Here is a 17,361-nt window from a genome sequence, read left to right as displayed (position 1 = left end):
TGGATGGATGGGTGGGTAGATGAATGGATGGATGGATGTGTGGGTGGATGAGTGGGTGAATGGGTGAGTAAATGGGTGGGTGGATGGATGGATGGATGGATGGATGGATGGATGGATTGACAGGCAGATGCGTGAGTGGATGGATGGATGGATGTGTGGGTGGATGGGTGGGTGGGTGGCACATAGAAGCCCTCCCATCTCTCTGAAGTTGTTGGTTGTGTGGTGCCTCTGTGGCCCATATGAAGACAGCTTCTTGACTGTGCCAGGGCTGAGCAAGGGCTCTGGAGGTCAGACCCAGCCCCTCCCATCTTCCCCACACACATTTCTCTCTCTTTCATGGTCATTCTCCAATTTGGCCTCACATCCCATCATCCTGTTTAGGGGCTCATATTTCCGGGGAGTGCCCCCTAAGCCAAACCTTCATGGCCCTCCACCCACTTGCAGATGCTGTTGGCTTTGACCTCCCCCCTCCTCAGCTTCCCCAATCTAGCCCCCGACCCGGCCCCCACCCCTCCCCGGAGCCAGCTCCTCTCCCCGCAGCTGTCCACGCTTACAAAGCCAGGACTGTTCGATAAGGCCGTGCCAGCTGGAACAAGACACTTCCCGTCTGACGGGAGGTTCTGCATGGAGCCTGCGGGCAGCTGTCAGCCCGGGGGGCACAGGACCGGATCTGGAGGCTGCTCAGGGCCGGTGCCTCCCTGGACCCCCTCAGGAGAGGCTCTGCTGGGCCTGGCGCAGGGTCCTAGAAAGGACTCCTCACACTGGGGGACCTGGAGCGGGGGCTTTAGCCTCCTGAACCCTCTGGGGCCCTCATACTCCTGTCCCTTTGGGATGCACAGGGGACAGTCTCCTCCACATGGGAGCCTGGGAGCTGGTGACATTTGTTGGCTCTACCCCAGGGGTCAGCCAACAGTGACCAGGGCACAGAAGGAAGAGGTGAAGGTCCCAATCTAAGACAAGCCGCCCAGCATGGTCACCTGCAAGCCAGGGTGGACCACCAGGGAGGCCAGAGCGGAAGTGTTGGCCAAGAGCAGCCCCAGGAAGAGGCTGCTGCATCTCTTCTAGAAAAATCATCTGCTAAACGTCTTTAGGGCTGAGAAAGTCACTCCCCGAGCCCCTTCTGCTTGCTCATTGCCCACTAGGCAATCAATCCACAACTATTTCTTGAGCACCTAGTACATGCCAGGCATGGGGACACAGACCCAGGTCCCTGCCCTCACAGAGGCTGCATTCCCACAGCCAGCCTCCACCTTCGGCTCCCCCAGGCCCAGCCTGCCAGGGGCTGCACACCAGGCCTGGACCCAGCCTGGCAGAGCCCTCTGCCTTCTCTGGCTCTGACTCCTTCTATAAAGCTCTAATTACATCCTGGGAGAAACAATTAGAATGAAACTATGGGTTTTTTTTTTTTTCTCCCCCCTGCCCCGCCCCAGGCTGGGCCTGTTTAATAACTTAATTAAATAAACAGAATTATAATTATAATGTTAATATTTCCTTTCTGTAATGCCGCCACATTCTGCTGGAAGACGCTTCTCTTGGGAATGAGAGCGCCCCACAGCCCCCAGCACCTCCCCAGTCCGAGGCTGGCCGCCCACCAGCCTCCCTGCTGGGGCCTTCCCCCAGAGCCCACCCGGTTCTGGGACTCAGCAGAGTTGGCAGGAAACCAGCCGGGGGGAAACAGCCTCGTTCTCTCCTTCCTGAGTGTTTACAGTCGAGCTCAAACCACACGATGAAAATTACTCTGAAGCTCCTGATCGCAGATTTCCTTCCTCTAACCATTTTCTTTTGACAGTTGACTTTGAAAACGTTTACCACTTAATTCTCCCGAGGCGGGAAGGAGGGAGAAGGAAGGAGGCTGACCTGCTAGTGAGAGCCACCCTCCCTAGAAGGGCCAGGCTTGGAGCAGGGGACAGGGCAGGGGGATCTGGGGTTCCAGGCTGGGGCGAATCTTGCCTCTCCTCCCATCCTCACTAGTGAGGTGGCCTGGAGCAAGTCAACATTCCTTCCTTGAGTCTCATTTCCTCTTCTATAAGATAAGATGAAGAACATTCACTTTGCAAAGTAATGCTATGAGATCAGCCCGCACATAGTAGGTGCTCAATAAATGTTAGGTTCGTTCCTCCTGGCTTCTTGGAAAATGCAGCACCTGAAGGCAGAATTCTCCCAGCTCTTATTTCCTGTCCGCGGTGTGGCGTGGAGATCTTCAGAGCAGCGTCCCGGGTTCACACACCATCTTAGCCTCCACCTAGCAGAGCAGTAGAATCTGGGAAAGCAGGTTGCTTTTTGTGACTCAGTTTCCAGGTCTGTAGGAGGGGAAAGTGACCGTGCCCTGCATCACTGGGTCGCCTGGAGGATCCTATGACTTATGGGAAAGGGTGTAAATGGGAGACAGGATGACTCAGCAAGGGCCGGCAACTCTCCGCGTGGGTCACTGTGCAGGTGGCTGGACTCTGCAGGTGGCTGGACCGAGACAGAGCTGGCTTCTAGCCCTGGACACTCTCTGTGCTGGGAAAGTCACCTGGTTTCAAGGGCTTTCTGTGTTCCCGCTGTGAAATGGGTACCCTGACTCACAGGCTTGCCACAGGCTCGGGGAGGTGGTGGGCAGGAGGCCCCAGTGGGAGGCCTAGTCAATGGCAGGGAGCAGCCACGCTCCTGCCGCAAAGTGAGGAGCCCAAGGCGGCTTCATCCCAGAGCCATTGAAGGGTGGGAGCTGTAGCGTCAACAGAAACACTTGTTGGTACTAGAGCCACAGCCAGGGGAGAGGATCACTCGGCGTGGCCAAGAGCGAGCCCGGGACCTCCATGCCCACCCTACCAGCAGCAGCCAGGCCCCCCCGCTGGCTCAGAACTCCCCACCTCCCCCATCCCTGCCTGGGATCTGGAGCCGGTGGCCTGGTATTACCCCCTCACTGTGTGGCCTCGAGCAAGTGTCTGAACCTTTCTGAGCTTCCACCTCCACGTCTGCAGACTGGGACTAACCCAGGTTGCTGGGACAACTGGCGAGCTCATGCATCGCCCCGGGTCTGGCACACAGGAGGCACTCACCGAACGCTGATGTCACATCCAAGACAACTATTCATTTCTTCCCAAGCTCTGCATGGTCCTGGAGCTGACAGAGAGACAACAGCTTGCACCCAGGCCGAGGCGGCACCTGGTTTCTCTGCCTGCATGTCCTGTCCCACCCCCGTGGCCTGGACACCCACATCTCGAGACCCAGTTCTGATGTACCCACCTCTTGGAGCCTTTCCCTAGGGTCCCTTTCAACACTCCACTCAGGTCAGGGGCCCACGGGCTCAGATCCCTGGAGTGCAGGGACAATGGCCTCGTCTCTGTGGCCTTAGTCCGGTCATCCCCGTCTTCTCCCCACGTGCCGTGAGAAGACACAAGGCGATCGGGAGGGGCCGGGCTGAGAGCCAGAACGAGACTTAGAAGCACTCATGCCGATGGGCACAGGGCCCGCACTGGCTGGACCGAGGGCACCTGCTCATACCGTGCAGAGCCGAAGTCAGAGGGGAACGTGGGGTAGCGGAGACACAGAGGAGGCGGATTTGAGAGTCGTGAAAGAAGGTCCTGACGGTGGAAGGAAACGAAAGAACGTAAGAGCCTGATTCAAGAGATACAAGGGACAGGATTCCCATAAGGACGCATGACACCTGTGTGTGAGGCGTGGCCCCCTTCCCTGAGGTGAGGACAGCCCGTGGAGGACCAGGATGGGGGCAGGGAGGCCATCTGCTTGGTTGAGGGCATGTTTGGCTGGGCGCATTTGACAGGAGAGTCACTGCTGCTCCTCTCTTCATGGGATCACACAGAGAGCCACACACGGATCTGGGACTGGCCTCCGTCTCCCACTCCCACGAGTCCGAGGCACTTCCCAGCCCTCCCTGTGCTTTTGAGAGGACACAGAGTGGACAGAGTCCGACGAGGAATGTTCCCTTGAAAACACACATCCTCTCAGCTGTTTGCCTCCAGAATCATCAACAAGAACCCAAAATCCACACATTTTTTTTCTGGTGAAAAATAATAGCAATCCTGTCCCGGTCGCCAAGTCTGTGATATCGCCAGCAGCAGGCGGAGCACCCCTAGAGCGCTCCCAGCGAGCCAGATGCCAGCAGCCCTCTGTGGCCCTGAGCGGCAGGTGCTGTGGGCGGGAGGGCGTGCTAGAGGCTGGCTGGGCCTGGAGTGGAGGCCATAGCCCTCTCTCCCCCAGACACCTGCCTTTGGGGGGACCTTGCCCCCATCCAGAAGTTACTATGTGAGCACTAGGACCCCCAGATCTTTTCCTCCGGCCAAGATCTCCCCTGAGCCTGGAGCTGCCAACCCAGCAGCCCAAGGCCTCTGCCTCACCCGTGGAAGTCTCGCAAGCAGCTCAACCTCAGTGCACCCCAAAAGGAGCCCACCTCTTTTCCTTCCTTCGCCCACTTCCCTCTCCTCCTTCCAGTAGCCCTGGCTGCAAACGTGGGACACGCTGAGACCTGGGTCGCCGAGTGCACTGGATCTCCCTCCCTGAGCTCTCACATCCGCCTTGCACCTCCCGCCCCACGCTGGCTTCTCCCCAGGTAACTACCGCCACCCCCAACTCGCCCGGCGACCTTCCCTCCACCTATCGGAAGAGGGGTCTTTCAAACAGGACCCTGACAGCGCTACCTTCTGCTCCCAAACACTTCAGGCCCCTCCGAATGACCCATCAGACCCCACACACACCCTCTGCCTCCTCCAGGCCCTGCCTAGGGGCCCCAAGGCCACCCACCCCCATGAGACCTCCAATCAGGCCCGAGGCGGCCATTGCCAAATCTGCCCCCACCTGCAAGTCAGCCATGTTTGCACGAGCTGTTCCCCCTCCCGGAAAGGTCCTCCCACACCCGAACCCCAGGGAAGCTGAGTTCCCACCCATCACAGCCCAGGTACCTCTTCCCGAAAATGCCCCCCCACCTCCTCCTCCCTGGGCATCCCCAGAGCAGCTGGAATCCTGGGTGCTGCCTGGTGGGCAGTGGGAGGCTTTGTAAAGCTGGGCTGGGTTCAGATCCACAGGAGTAAGAGCCAGGCGGCCTCAAGTGGGCCTCAGGGCTGCAGCCTCTGGGCATATATAATGCAGAGGTGGCATGACCCAGCCCGCAGAGCCACTCCTGCCTTCACCCAACACCACGTGATGGCACTCCTGCGATGTGCCAGACATGGGGCGAGAGCGGGGAGCGCACAGCCCAAATCCCTGCCACCCAGAAGCTGGCCCGCTCATGGACAGAGGTCCAGCGTGTCAGATGGCGCCAAGTTCCCTGAAATATTGGGGGGCAACTATAAATAGGGGGCCGGGGAGGCTGGCTGTGCAGGCCCTCATTTGAGCAAAAGCTTGAAGAAGAGGAGGAAGCAAATCACATGGGTGTCTGGGAAAGAGCATCGCAGGCAGAGGGCCAGCCAGGGCAAAGGCCTGGGGTATCGGCTGCCCGCAATGTGAGCAGCCGCAGGGAGGCCATCGTGGCTGCAGCGGAGGAACGAGGCCGGGAAGGCGAGATGAGGTAGGAGGAGGCCCGCGGAGGACTCTGCTGCTGCCTCTGAGGTGAGCCTTGGAGGGTGAGCACAGGGAGAGCAGAGCTGAGGCTCAGATGCTCGCAGACCAAGGGCCATAGAGAGGCCGCTGCGGTGAGTCAGGACAGCCTGGGCCAGAGGGGACAGGGGCGGTGGCATGGAGAGGTCAGGGTCTGAATGCCGTGCAGATGGGGTGTGGGGACATCAAACGCTTTGCGGTGCTCCTGGCGCCAACTGTGCACTCGGGTGTGAGAGGAGTGTGTTTGGCCAGGAACGGATTAAAATAGCAAATCTGCAAGCTGTGATATCAAGGACCACGGCTGAGGCAGAGAAGGTGTGGGAGACCCTCTTCCTGGCCAGGACGATGCGTGTGGACCTCTCGGAAGAGGTGGCTTCTCAGCTGGGACACGAAAGCCGACTTGGACAATTTGGGGAGCTTGTGATCCCCACGGGAGAAACAGAGGAAGCTCCCTGTCCCACCTCCTGCTTTGCCCGTCCCAACCCCTCCTGGGCCTGGCTGGGCAGGACCTGGAGCCTCCCCCGGCGGCCGGGGTGAAAGGATCAGCGAAGGTGGGGTGGGAGTCTCAGTGGTTAGCACGAGGCCTGCAGCAGCATCCCCCCACCGAGAGCTGGCCCCAGCTCTGGCCCCAGTGCTCATCTGGGCTGTTCCGCCATCCACATGGGCTTCAGGGCCAACTTGGACCCCAGGATCACAGGCACAGGTCTGCCCCAGAACACCCTGGAGTACAGAGAGGGCAAACCAGTTCCCTGAGCCTCAGTTTCCACACCTCGTCACGGTTCTGTGGGAGCTGGCACTGTCTCCCAGCAATGCCCTACCCTCACAGCGACGGTGCCCAGAGTTGCTAGAGAGCTACCCTGCTTGGCAGGCGAAGGCCACTGTTGTCTCCATCAAAGTGCAGACGTGTGACCTTCAAAGAGCCGCCTGCCCATGTGCCGGTCCCTTTCCACGGGCACTGGGCAAAGACAATGGGAAGGGGAAACCAAGTCATAAGTTCTGAGGTTCGGGCCAAGGAAGGGTGATGTGAGGGAGGCCTGCACTGCCCTAGACAAGACTCACCGTGAGCAGCAAAGACAGCAGGTGGTATTCACGGACTGCCCGCTGTGTGGTGTGGGCACCACAGTGCACCCTGGCAAGCCTGCCCTGCATGGCAACCATTGGTCACTGCACTTTACAGAGGATGAATCAAGACCCAGAGAGGCCGCTCCCACACAGGAGGAGAGGAGGGGACACCGGACCCCAGAGGGAGGACGTGAGGGCATTGCAGATCCTGGAAGGTCCTCAGTCTTCACTTTCCCACTGCCACCTGCTCTGTTTTCAATCTGATTCTTTCTCCTTCAGGGCAAACATAGGCTACAACAGCTTGGCCATTAGGGTGACTTGGGAGATGCTGCCAGGGCTCCCAAGACAAGAGCTGGGTTCATATTGCTCTTGGGGACCCCAGCCCCCATCATGGGGCAGGCGCACAGGGCCTCGGGCGCATTGGGGAATGGAGGGAGCAGAGATGGCCCTTACCTCGGCCGGTCAATGGTCACTGGAGCTTAGAGTGCTGAACAAGGCGGCGGGGCGGGCACGTTGTGGACAGCAATGGATCTCTCGGGGCAGACCCGGGGTAGGAGTCACGGCCTGTTGGCCTGGCTGAGGGGGCCACCGTGAGGAGCCAGAGGCCCACCGGCTTCGGAAGCAGTACGTTCGTACTCAGCTGGCTTCTTTTATGAGCCCTGGACTCTGTAGTCCAGGTGTCCCCAAACTTTTTACACAGGGGGCCAGTTCACTGTCCCTCAGACCGTTGGAGGGCCGCCACATACTGTGCTCCTCTCACTGACCACCAGTGAGAGAGGTGCCCCTTTCTGAAGTGCGGCGGGGGACAGAAAAATGGCCTCAGGGGGCCGCATGCGGCTGGCAGGCCGTAGTTTGGGGACACCTGCTGTCGTCAATTTCCCCGCAGCAAAGCGAAGGAGACTTCTCGAGCCAGGTGCCAGCGCTCTGCACCTACTGGTGTGTGTGAAGGAAGGAGACTCGAGCTCCTGGCCATCCCGCGGCACCCAACCCTGTGCCTTTGGGCCAGGTCCCTTACTACCCAGGGCCTCAGTGTCCCCCACGTTTGTTAGTGGGGCTTTTCCAGAAAGGAGAGAGCGTCCCTTCTATGGGAACTGAGAAGGCCTCGGGGGCGCTGCCGTGAGTCCAGCTTTCTGCAAAGCCAACGTAACTCACAAGGTCATGTGCTCTTCCGGGCAAGGTCCACACCGAGAGGTCTCCGGGGGCAGTGCCGGGAACAAGAACACTGGAGATCTCTCCTCTGCCCCCCGTGTCACCAGGCACATGCCCCAGAGCCTCCCCACGCCTCCACCTGCCCATCTGCGAGACGCGACTCTGCCTCTGTCTCTGCCTCTGTCTCTGCCCTGGGCAGCGCAGCGCACTGCTTTATGTGGGACTGCAGAAGGCGTCTGCAGCTTCTGTGTGTGGCCTGGCTGTCCCCTGCTTTCAAGAGGGCCACTTCCTGATCAAACACCGGTACCTTTTCAGCTCTCCCACTCTCCCACTGCTCTGCATCTGCCCCAGATCTTAGCTTATTTATATTAGCTCACATATAGTAGCCCCTTGAACTCTTTTCTTTTTTTTGAAATGGAGTCTCACTCTGTCGCCCAGACCGGAGTGCAGTGGCACAATCCCAGCTCACTACAACCTCCACCCCCTCAGGTTCAAGCTATTCTCCTGCCTCAACCTCCTGAGAAGCTGGGATTACAGGTGCATGCCACCACACCCGACTAATTTTTGTATTTTTAGTAAAGATGGGGTTTCACCATGTCGGTCAGGCAAGTCTCGAACTCCCGACCTCAAGTGATCCGCCCATGTGGGGGAAATCATTGGTATCATTATTTCCATGTTACAGAGGAAGACACTGAATATCAGGGAGGTTGCCAGAGACACGTAGCTAGAAAGCCTGAGCCCAGAACTCCTGCTCTTAATTAAAGTACCACACCGCCTCCCTTCTGATGAAGGCCCCGAGAGGCAAGGGAGCGCAGCAAGCTACTGGCTGTGTACAGACCCAAGATTCCCGACCCCCAGGCCTCTGTTCTTACACCCTCATGCTCCAGACCCTCCATTTATGCCAGGCATAATATGAGCAGGTTCTTCATGGGAGAGAGACATAATGGAAATTTCTCCTGCAATGAGCCACTTGTGAGATTCCTGCGAGAGATTCATAACATCTTTTTTATTTATTTATTTATTTTTTTTTTTTGAGACGGAGTTTCGCTCTTGTTACCCAGGCTGGAGTGCAATGGCGCGATCTCGGCTCACCGCAACCTCCGCCTCCTGGGTTCAGGCAATTCTCCTGCCTCAGCCTCCTGAGTAGCTGGGATTACAGGCACGCGCCACCATGCCCAGTTAATTTTTTGTATCTTTAGTAGAGATGGGGTTTCACCATGTTGACCAGGATGGTCTCGATCTCTTGACCTTGTGATCCACCTGCCTCGGCCTCCCAAAGTGGAGATTCATAAAATCTTATCAAAGAGCACAGCGATTCATGCCAGTCCACCCTGTCAATCAGGAATCGGCGGAACTATAATTTCTATCAAACTATAATTAGCTGAATTTCCTTTTGTAATCTTGGGAATCCCAGCTGACTGCAGCCTATCATTGGAGCCGTGGGATAATGATCAGCCGCTTCTCGTACAAAACGGTTAGGAGTCAAAATGCCCTACGGGTCCCTTTGATGTTTAAAGAGGAATCATTAATGCAAAGACACAAAAAAATTAGTGGAATTTCAAATACCAAACAAATGTAGCCTTGTTGGGACACAGGGTTTCACGGAGGGAGGGATGCTTGCAAGGCTGCTAAACCAGGATGGCTTTCTGGCCACGGCCACCCCGTCTTTGGACAAGTGCCACAGAGTGGGTGAGGAGTTGGATTAGTATTTCTCCAGGGCCAGCTTAGTGCCAGGTAAACAGTGCATACAAGAAGTAAGTAGAGAATGAATGAGTAGATGAATGAATGAATGAATGAATGAAGTGGAGGGCTTGGTGTTTTGTTTCTACACCTGAATGTTTGCCTTCCCCTCTTCCTGACTCTCTGCCTGGGGAACCTGCTGCTCAGCTTTCACAACTCACCTCGAACACTCCCTCCTTCAGGAAGCCTTCCTGGATTTCCTCCCCAACTTGGCTGCTCCCTCTTCAAGCTTCATGGTGTGCATCAGCCTTTGTGTGTCCTTCCTCCAACAGGCAATCTCTGAGGAAGAACTTTTCTGCCCCATTTCTGTGTCCCCATTGCTGAGGGGCAGCAGAAAATAAACATGAAGATCACAGACCATAAATCTGCCCTTGACCCCATCCCCCAGTCCCTTCTTAATCCGGCAGCCAGAGCATGATTTCAGCATCCTGGGTCGGACCCATCCTTCCCCTGCTCTCCAGTTCATTCAAGTAAAAGCCAACGGCCTTAAAAAATCCTACAAGGGTGGGATCAACGAACTTGCCCTTTGAGAGGAGAAGGAGACCCCTTAAAAGTCACACTAGAGGCTGGGCATGATGGCTTACACCTGTAATCCCAGCACTTTGGAAGGCCAAGGCGGGCATATTGCCTGAGCTCAGGAGTTTGTGACTAGCCTGGGCAACCCGGTGAAACCCAGTCTCCACTAAAATACAAAATAAAAAACAAAAAAAATTATCCAGGTGTGATGGTGGGGGACTATAGTCCCAGCTGCTCAGGAGGCTGAGGCAGGAGAATTGCTTGAACCTGGGAGGTGGAGGTTGCAGTGAGCTGAGATCGTGCCACTGCACTCCAGTCTGGTGATAGAGCGAGATTCTGCCTCAAAAAAGAAAATAGCCACACTAGAGCACGTGGGGCCGTCCCAGAAACCTGGTGCCATGTCAGCCCACTGGAGGTTGTGCAGTGTTAGAAACTGATGTTCGGTGCCACAGAGAAAAATCAGCCCTGTGACAAAGAATCTTCTAGCAATGCAGTTTTTACTTCCTGGACCGCAGGAAGGGCACCCTCGCTAGCCATCTTGCCATGAGAATACAATGAACAAAGGCAAACACACAAATTCATCCCTCACGCATTTGGGGTCGTCCTTACTGCTGTGTCTGATCTCCGTTGGCTGGAGCCAGACCTCACAAAGGAAACTAAAACCCGATTGGCTACAACTTAAAACTTTTCTAAACAGGTAAAAGCCATGGAGAGCTGGGCCATGCCTGTGAGCACCTTCAGCACAGATATCTTGGTGAAAGTACAAGGACACAGAATGTACTATGTGCCTGTCAGCACGCGTGTCTCACAGCTACATAGGATAGCGCTTCACAAAGAGCTATTAGCACACTTATGATTTATTCTTTAACAAGAAAGGAAATTTTAAAGAGGAACTTTTTTACTTCCCACATGTAGGATCCAGCCGCTCCCCCGCCTCGGTACCCTCTGCTGGCCTCCCTACTACTCCACAGCAGGGTCCACCGTCCAGATGCCCCTGGCCCCTGCTCGCCCTGCCCCTCCTGATCCCATCCAGAGCCCTTCTCAGAGAGCACCCTCTTCCCTCGCACTCCTTCCTCTTGACCGCGGTTCTGATCACCTCTGCAGCAGGCCAAGCCAGTGACTATGGTTACTGCCTGTCCTCCGTCTCCCCTCAATAGAATACAGACCCCCTTGGGCAGGGACCAAAATCCATTTCATTGGCTTACAAACCCTCAGTGCCCACCACAGAAGGTTGACCACAGTTAGCGGGTGGGGAAATGAATGGCAAGGGCAAGGTGCTCAGTGCTGGCTTCCTGTGTCCCAGGTTCCTGCCGAGGCCGGCCAATGGGCCTCCTGGACCCTGAGACCACCAGCCACAACCTGGTTCCCGGGCCCCGTGCCAGACTCCCAGCCGCTGCCCTACCTGGCACCTACCGTATAGGGGCCAGGCCAGCACCTGGTTCTCTCTCTCCACCGCTGGGAGCCCAGGAGTCAGTGATCACCACCTGGGTCCCTAAGCTCTCAGTGTAGCCCAGGCTTCCAGTTGGAGAGGGGTTCACCTCCCAGGCCCAGAACTGCGTTCCTGGTGGCATCTGGTGCTAGGACTCAGGGCCTGCCAGAGGTGAGCCCAGCAGGTCAAAGGGCTGTGGGTCCCCCCCTGGCCCCAGTAGGGACAGAGGAGCACCAGGTGCCCACGCGAATCCCCAGAGGCAGTGCCTGGCAGCACCCCGGCGGCAGCTGAGGACACAGAGACCTGGAGCCTTGCATGGCCTGCCCCACACCACACAGTGAGGAAGTGCTGGGGCAGACACAGAGCAGGACTGCCCGCTCCAGGGGCCACGGGCCCTCTCGGGGAGAGCCTAGCCTGGGTGTGGCTGCTGAGGACACAGGCAAGGGGGGCAGGTGAGTCACTTTCCCCTCCCCATCCCCATGAATCTCAGTGAGCTGAGGGGTCCAGTGTTGCTCCAAATGACTGTAGAGGGGCCTCACGGAGACAGGGACCCAGCCCTCCCCTCTGCCGGGGACCCAGCCCAGTGAGGGTCAGAGAGCCCCCGGACTAGAAGGGACTCAGAGGACATCCACACCTTCCTGGAGGTCATCTTGCCCAGCCCTCTCTCCCTGCCAGGGGCCCATCAGACGGGCCTGAGTACCCTCCACACCCTTGGCGATTACCCAGTGAAATTTCAGGGAGGTGGCCTCAGTATGAATGAAAGAATGCATGGTAGGAGGTGACAGTGGTGACTCAGGGTGACTCAGCTGGAGCCTGCCAAGGGCCTGCTGAGCAGCTGTCTGCAGCCACAGTGGCCCCCAGCCTGCCCACCCTGCAGCAGGGACCCGTTTTCCTTTCCCCAGGGCCAGCCTCTCCTGCTGGCTTCATGCCCAGACATTTAGGAAATGGTGGCGAAGAAGGTGCATGACAGGTGCCCGGGCTGAGCCTGGGAGTGGAGTGAGGGAGTGTGAGAGGAGAAGAGAGAGACAGGGCTGCTGCCCCTCCTCCCAGAGAAACCTGGACACTCCACCCTGGAGGCCCGTCTCATCCGGTAAATCGTCATAATCCAGATGGAAGCCAAGGCCAGGTGGGGAGGAGGCTGGCCGTGGTCAAGGGGCCGATGAGGCTGAACCAAGAAAATGACCGTGCCTCTTGGTCCCAGCCATGCCGTTGGTCTTCTAGTTGGTGGAGGACCTGGCGTCACCCCATATATCCCAAGGCTCCATCCGTGAAGCCGAGCAAGCCCCATCAGGGTCTCTTCTAGAAGAATCTGACATTGCCCGTATGCCTGAGACGACCAGATGCTTATTTCACTTTACTGACCCCCTATCCATCTATCCATGATCTATCTGTCCATGCATTCACCCACCCATCCACATCCACACATTTATCCATCACTGATCAATCCGTCCTTCCATCTGCTCACGCCTCATCCACCCTTCCTTCCTTCATCCATCCATCCAACATCCACGCATTCATTCATCACTTATCCATCCACCTGCTTCTCCATCTTTCCTCAGACCATCCACACATTCATTTATCCATTTATCCATTTATCCTTCCACAAATCCACCTGGAATTCATACCCGTCGGTTACTGGATCATTCATCCATCGATTCCTTATTCATTAAACAAACCCTAGTAAGCCTTGACGGGGTAGCCAGTCGTGTGACTTTCCCCTGACCCCCAGCCTTCCACACCCTGCTCCCTCCTCTCCAGCCATCAAGCCCTACTCATCCCAGCAGGCCCCAGTGACTCAGACATGCATGGTCCATGACTTTCAGGAGCTCATAGTCTCACGGGACAGACAAAATCTGAACCCAGAAAACTCTAAACCAGGCAGAAGTGCCCATGCCTCCACCCCTCCCCGTCTCCGGGATGGTGGAGTCCTCAGTCTTGCTCCTGCTGCTGCTGATCTTTGTTCCTCACCTGCTGGGGATGGGGAGGACCCGAGCTCCCCGTTCTTGCCCCAGCCGGCTCAGGGAGAAGGGTGGATGCGGAGGGGAGGAGGCCTGGGGCAGCAGAGGATGAGACGCGCCTGCCACTTCCTGCCTGGCCCGAGCTGGGCCCCCAGCACTCCTAGGAGTGTTCTCTGGTGCTTGGCTTCAGGGCCTCGTTAATTCTGGACCTGCCCAGTGCTTTGAGAGCCCCGGATAAGAGGGAATTCCAGAGGGGCAGCTCAGCCCCATAAAACCGTAATGAGTTGCGTTCTTCCTGCTGTGTTTTTACCAGCACGATGACATGGTACAGCTTTCGCATTTCCAAGTGCCTCGCCCCTGTGATGGTTTAATCCCCGCAGCAGCCATGGCCGGAGGGTCAGGGAGGGCAGTGCGAGGCCACTGGACTGCAACTCGGGGGACTCTGCCAGCACCAACTGCGTGACCTTGGACAGAACTCGCCTCTTAGGCCTCAGTTTCCTCAACCGCAGAAGGAAAGTCAACGCCTCCTCGGAGGGGCAGCGCGAGGGTGAAATGAGACTCTGGATCGGAGACCCCAGAGCTGTGCCATGGAGGTTGTGCTGAACAAGGCTGTGGTCAGTGGGGCGGGGCCAGCCACGCACACAGGCCCGCAGGGGCTCCTCACCGTCCTCAGGAAAAGGTCCAAGCCGCTCAGTCTGGCCAACCTCCTGGCCTGGCCTCCGTCCCCACTCCACACCACCCAGACCCCCCCAACACTCCTCTCCAGCCCACCCCAGGGGCTCTCCTGCTTTCAAAACTTGAGCACGGTGTCCCTCCGCCTGGAGCCCCCTCCCTGCCTCTCCTCCCAACCAGCCCCTTCCCCTGGCTGGTATCTCATCCTTCGGGGCTCCGCTCAGATGGCCCCTCTTCCAGGGAGGCTTCTCTGATGGCTAGGTTCGATGCTCCCCCTCCTCTGCATCTCCTCTGCTAAGGCACATGCACTGGGCACCCTCACCGTCCAGGGCTGCTGTTCTGTCTCCACCATCAGACTGGCAGCGTGGGAGGGCAGGGACCATATCAGAATCACTGATGTGCCCAGAGGGCCAGTGGGGCCTGGCACTGGGGGGGGCCGCAGAATCATCTGATGCGTGGAGAATGAGTGATGCCATGTGACCCGGGCTCCCTGTAGACACCTAGCAGTGACTCGTAGGAGACACGAGGTTGGGTTTAGGAGTCTGTGCCCCCTTACCTTCCACCCCAGCCTGAGAGGGAACCACAGACAGACCTGGGCCCGTCAGCCGAGCCCGTCCTCCCTGGGCTGAAACAAGGATGGGTCAGCGGAGCCCGGGGAGGACCGAGGAGCACGCCCAGCCCTCAGCTCCTGTGCAGTCCTGGGTTTGAGGCCCTGCTCCAGGCCCTTGGGGTGAGCCAGGAGGCCCCGTGGGGGACAGAAGCGTAGAGGCAGGAGGGCGAGGTCCTGACAGAGGCCTTGGGGTGGACAAACTCAGGCCGTGCAGCCCAGGCAGGACACAGGAAGCGGGCGGGTCGTGTTTTTGTGAATGAAACTGCAGCCGGGCTTCCTCCGGGTCTCCACGCCCTACCCTGCCGGCCGCGCTTGACCACTCCGTAACCTCAGGCGAAGCGCTGGCAGAAACGGGGAACTTCAAATCGAAAGTGTGAGTCAGACAGGAGAAGGAAACCGGCAGAAAAAGTCTTGTTTCATGGAGGCCTCGCATGAGACCCGATTTGGGCCAGAGCTGCAGCCTGACCCCCGGCAGTCCCGGCCCCAGGGATGCCCACTGGCAGCCTTGGCCCCCTCCAGTGCCATCTGGACGGGGAGGGGTCACCCAAACCCTGCGGCCCTCGACAAGGACGGCTGCAGGCCAGGCTTTTCCGTTTATCCCAGGAATGTTGACTGAGCACCTACTGTGTGCCCGGCCTTGTACTGTGAGCAAAGCAAGCAGGGCCTGGCCTTCATGGAGCCAGCAGTCCACACTGGTGGCCATTAACAGGGCAGCAGGTGACTTGTTGCCAGGCTGGGGCCATCATCCTGGGAGAGCTCGGCATGATAGGTACAGGCTGGTGGGGCTGCGGGAACAGACCAGTGGGACCCACAGATGACTCGGGAGCAGCCAGGTCCCCTCAGGCAGGACCAGAGGCGAGCAACACGGGAGCATGTTGAATAGTTTGTCTGAGGCTGTTACTCGTGCTGCTATGGAGGTAAACGGGTAGCTATGACGGATTCGCAGGGTGTGCCTGGGAGAAGGTGGCGTGCTGCTGGGCTCGGAAGGAGGAGACCGGACCACCACAAAGAGTGGAGTCACGTGCGCGCAGGTGGCAGGGAGGGCGGCCCGGGGAAGCAGCGAACTGCAGAGGTCGCTGTGACAGAAGGAGGAATGAAGGGGCCAAAGGTGAGAATGAGGCGGGGCACCTGGGCCGCTGGAGTGGCTCGCAAAGCCCCCACTGGCCTTCTGAGCCCAGAGCTTGGGCAAGGCTTGTGACCAGACAGAAGGGAAGGGTGCTGAACGCCAGGGGTTCCCGCCTTGCAGACGGTCAGCTTTAGGGAAGTCACAGTCCGTCTCCCTTGGAACAGCCAGGAAGGCCCCCTTCTTCCTGGGTGTCTGGAGCTGGGGTGCGAGGCAGGGCTGTTCACCCAGCCACCTGCCTGGGACCGCCCCCCCCAAGCTTCCTCTTGACCCCAGCTCCCCACCCAGCCAGGTTCTTCCTCTCTCCCTCATTGCTTGGAACAAATGGACTCTGCTGTCCCTTTAAAGGGACCTGAGTCAGAGAGTTAAGAATGAAACTGACTCATGGTGGAAGGGGTGGTCACCAGCTGGCCAGGCGCCAGGGCTGCGGCGGGAGAGGAAGCCGGGCGACCGCAGCTGCCTGTGTGTGCTCTGCTGCAAAGGGCAGAAACCACAAAACCCCATTTGAAATTCCGCCGTGCACTGCGTCTTGTGTAATGAGGTTACCCCTCATAATGGGGGCATTCAGGGCCCACGCGGGCCTGGGGGCTGGGGGCCTGCCCCCTCAGGACCAGCTGATGCTGATGTCATCTTCAGTTAGCAGTACCCCCTCCCTTGATTAAGAACTTTTAAAAAAATGCACCAGGAAACTACAGTGAGAGCCAGAACGGAAGTCTTGGTTTTATTTATAGTTGATAACTTACATCCGGCCTGCTCCCCGGGAAGCTCAGCAGGGAGAGAGAGCCCAAAGGAGCCAGTGACAAAAATGCCCAAACCCCTGAGCTAATATGGTGACTGAGAGCAAACCTAAGACTCCCTTCTGAGCTCCCCAGCAGCCAAAGCAAAGAGAGTACAGTGCCCTGCAGCATGACATCACAGAAAACCAGCGTCTGTGGATCCTGGGTTTCAATAAGAATCTTAGATTCTGTTTTCTCACTGGAAAATGGGGAGAAAAATACTGAACTGGTTGGGAGGGCATGCAACACACACAGTGTCTGGACGTGCTTCAGAGTCCCCACCAGTCTAGGGTCTACGAGAAGACGTCACAGGTGCCTCCCTCTCCATGCCCGCGCGCAGGGCAGGCATCACTCAGGGATTGCAACATGCTTTCCTGCAGCCAGATTCAGCCTCACAGCCAAATTGCACGAGTTCTCCTGGGGCTACCACCAATGCCCCCGTCGGCTGGAGCTGAACTGGCACGTTCCCCGGCCTCTAACCAGTTAAGGAAAGGATCGGAAGGAGCTGAGTCATCACGATTTTCCCAGCACCTGGCTCCTGCCTGCACCTGGCGGATGCTCGAGAAAAGATAGTCTAGTTAAGGAAGAGGCCGGGAAGGACGGGAGAGAGGAGAAGAGGAAAGGGTAGGAGAATTGGCAGAGGAAACTTGAGCCTTAGGCAAGTGGTTGCGCTTCTCCGGTCCTCAGTTTCCTCATCTGTTAAGTGGGGGGGTTTTAGTCGCTACCTAATGGAGTCATTCTGAGGAGTAAATGAGGCTGGGCATATAAACCACGTGGCACACAGGACGTCC

At 57.7% G+C, this 17,361-nt stretch overlaps 1 long non-coding RNA gene across 1 annotated transcript; it reads right to left on the bottom strand.

Moving 5' to 3' along the window:
* Positions 1–9,003: 9,003 nt before the first annotated feature.
* Positions 9,004–11,852, bottom strand: LOC141584767 (uncharacterized). The gene is made up of 3 exons (XR_012517971.1): positions 11,416–11,852; positions 9,648–9,806; positions 9,004–9,077 (listed from the first exon to the last, which is right to left on the bottom strand). It is a non-coding gene; the product is annotated as an uncharacterized LOC141584767 (long non-coding RNA).
* Between the last annotated feature and the right edge of the window lie 5,509 nt (positions 11,853–17,361).

This window comes from Saimiri boliviensis, chromosome 6 (genome assembly GCF_048565385.1).
Source record: "Saimiri boliviensis isolate mSaiBol1 chromosome 6, mSaiBol1.pri, whole genome shotgun sequence".
Lineage (NCBI taxonomy): Eukaryota > Metazoa > Chordata > Mammalia > Primates > Cebidae > Saimiri > Saimiri boliviensis.
This window is presented reverse-complemented; position numbering and strand designations above follow the sequence as displayed.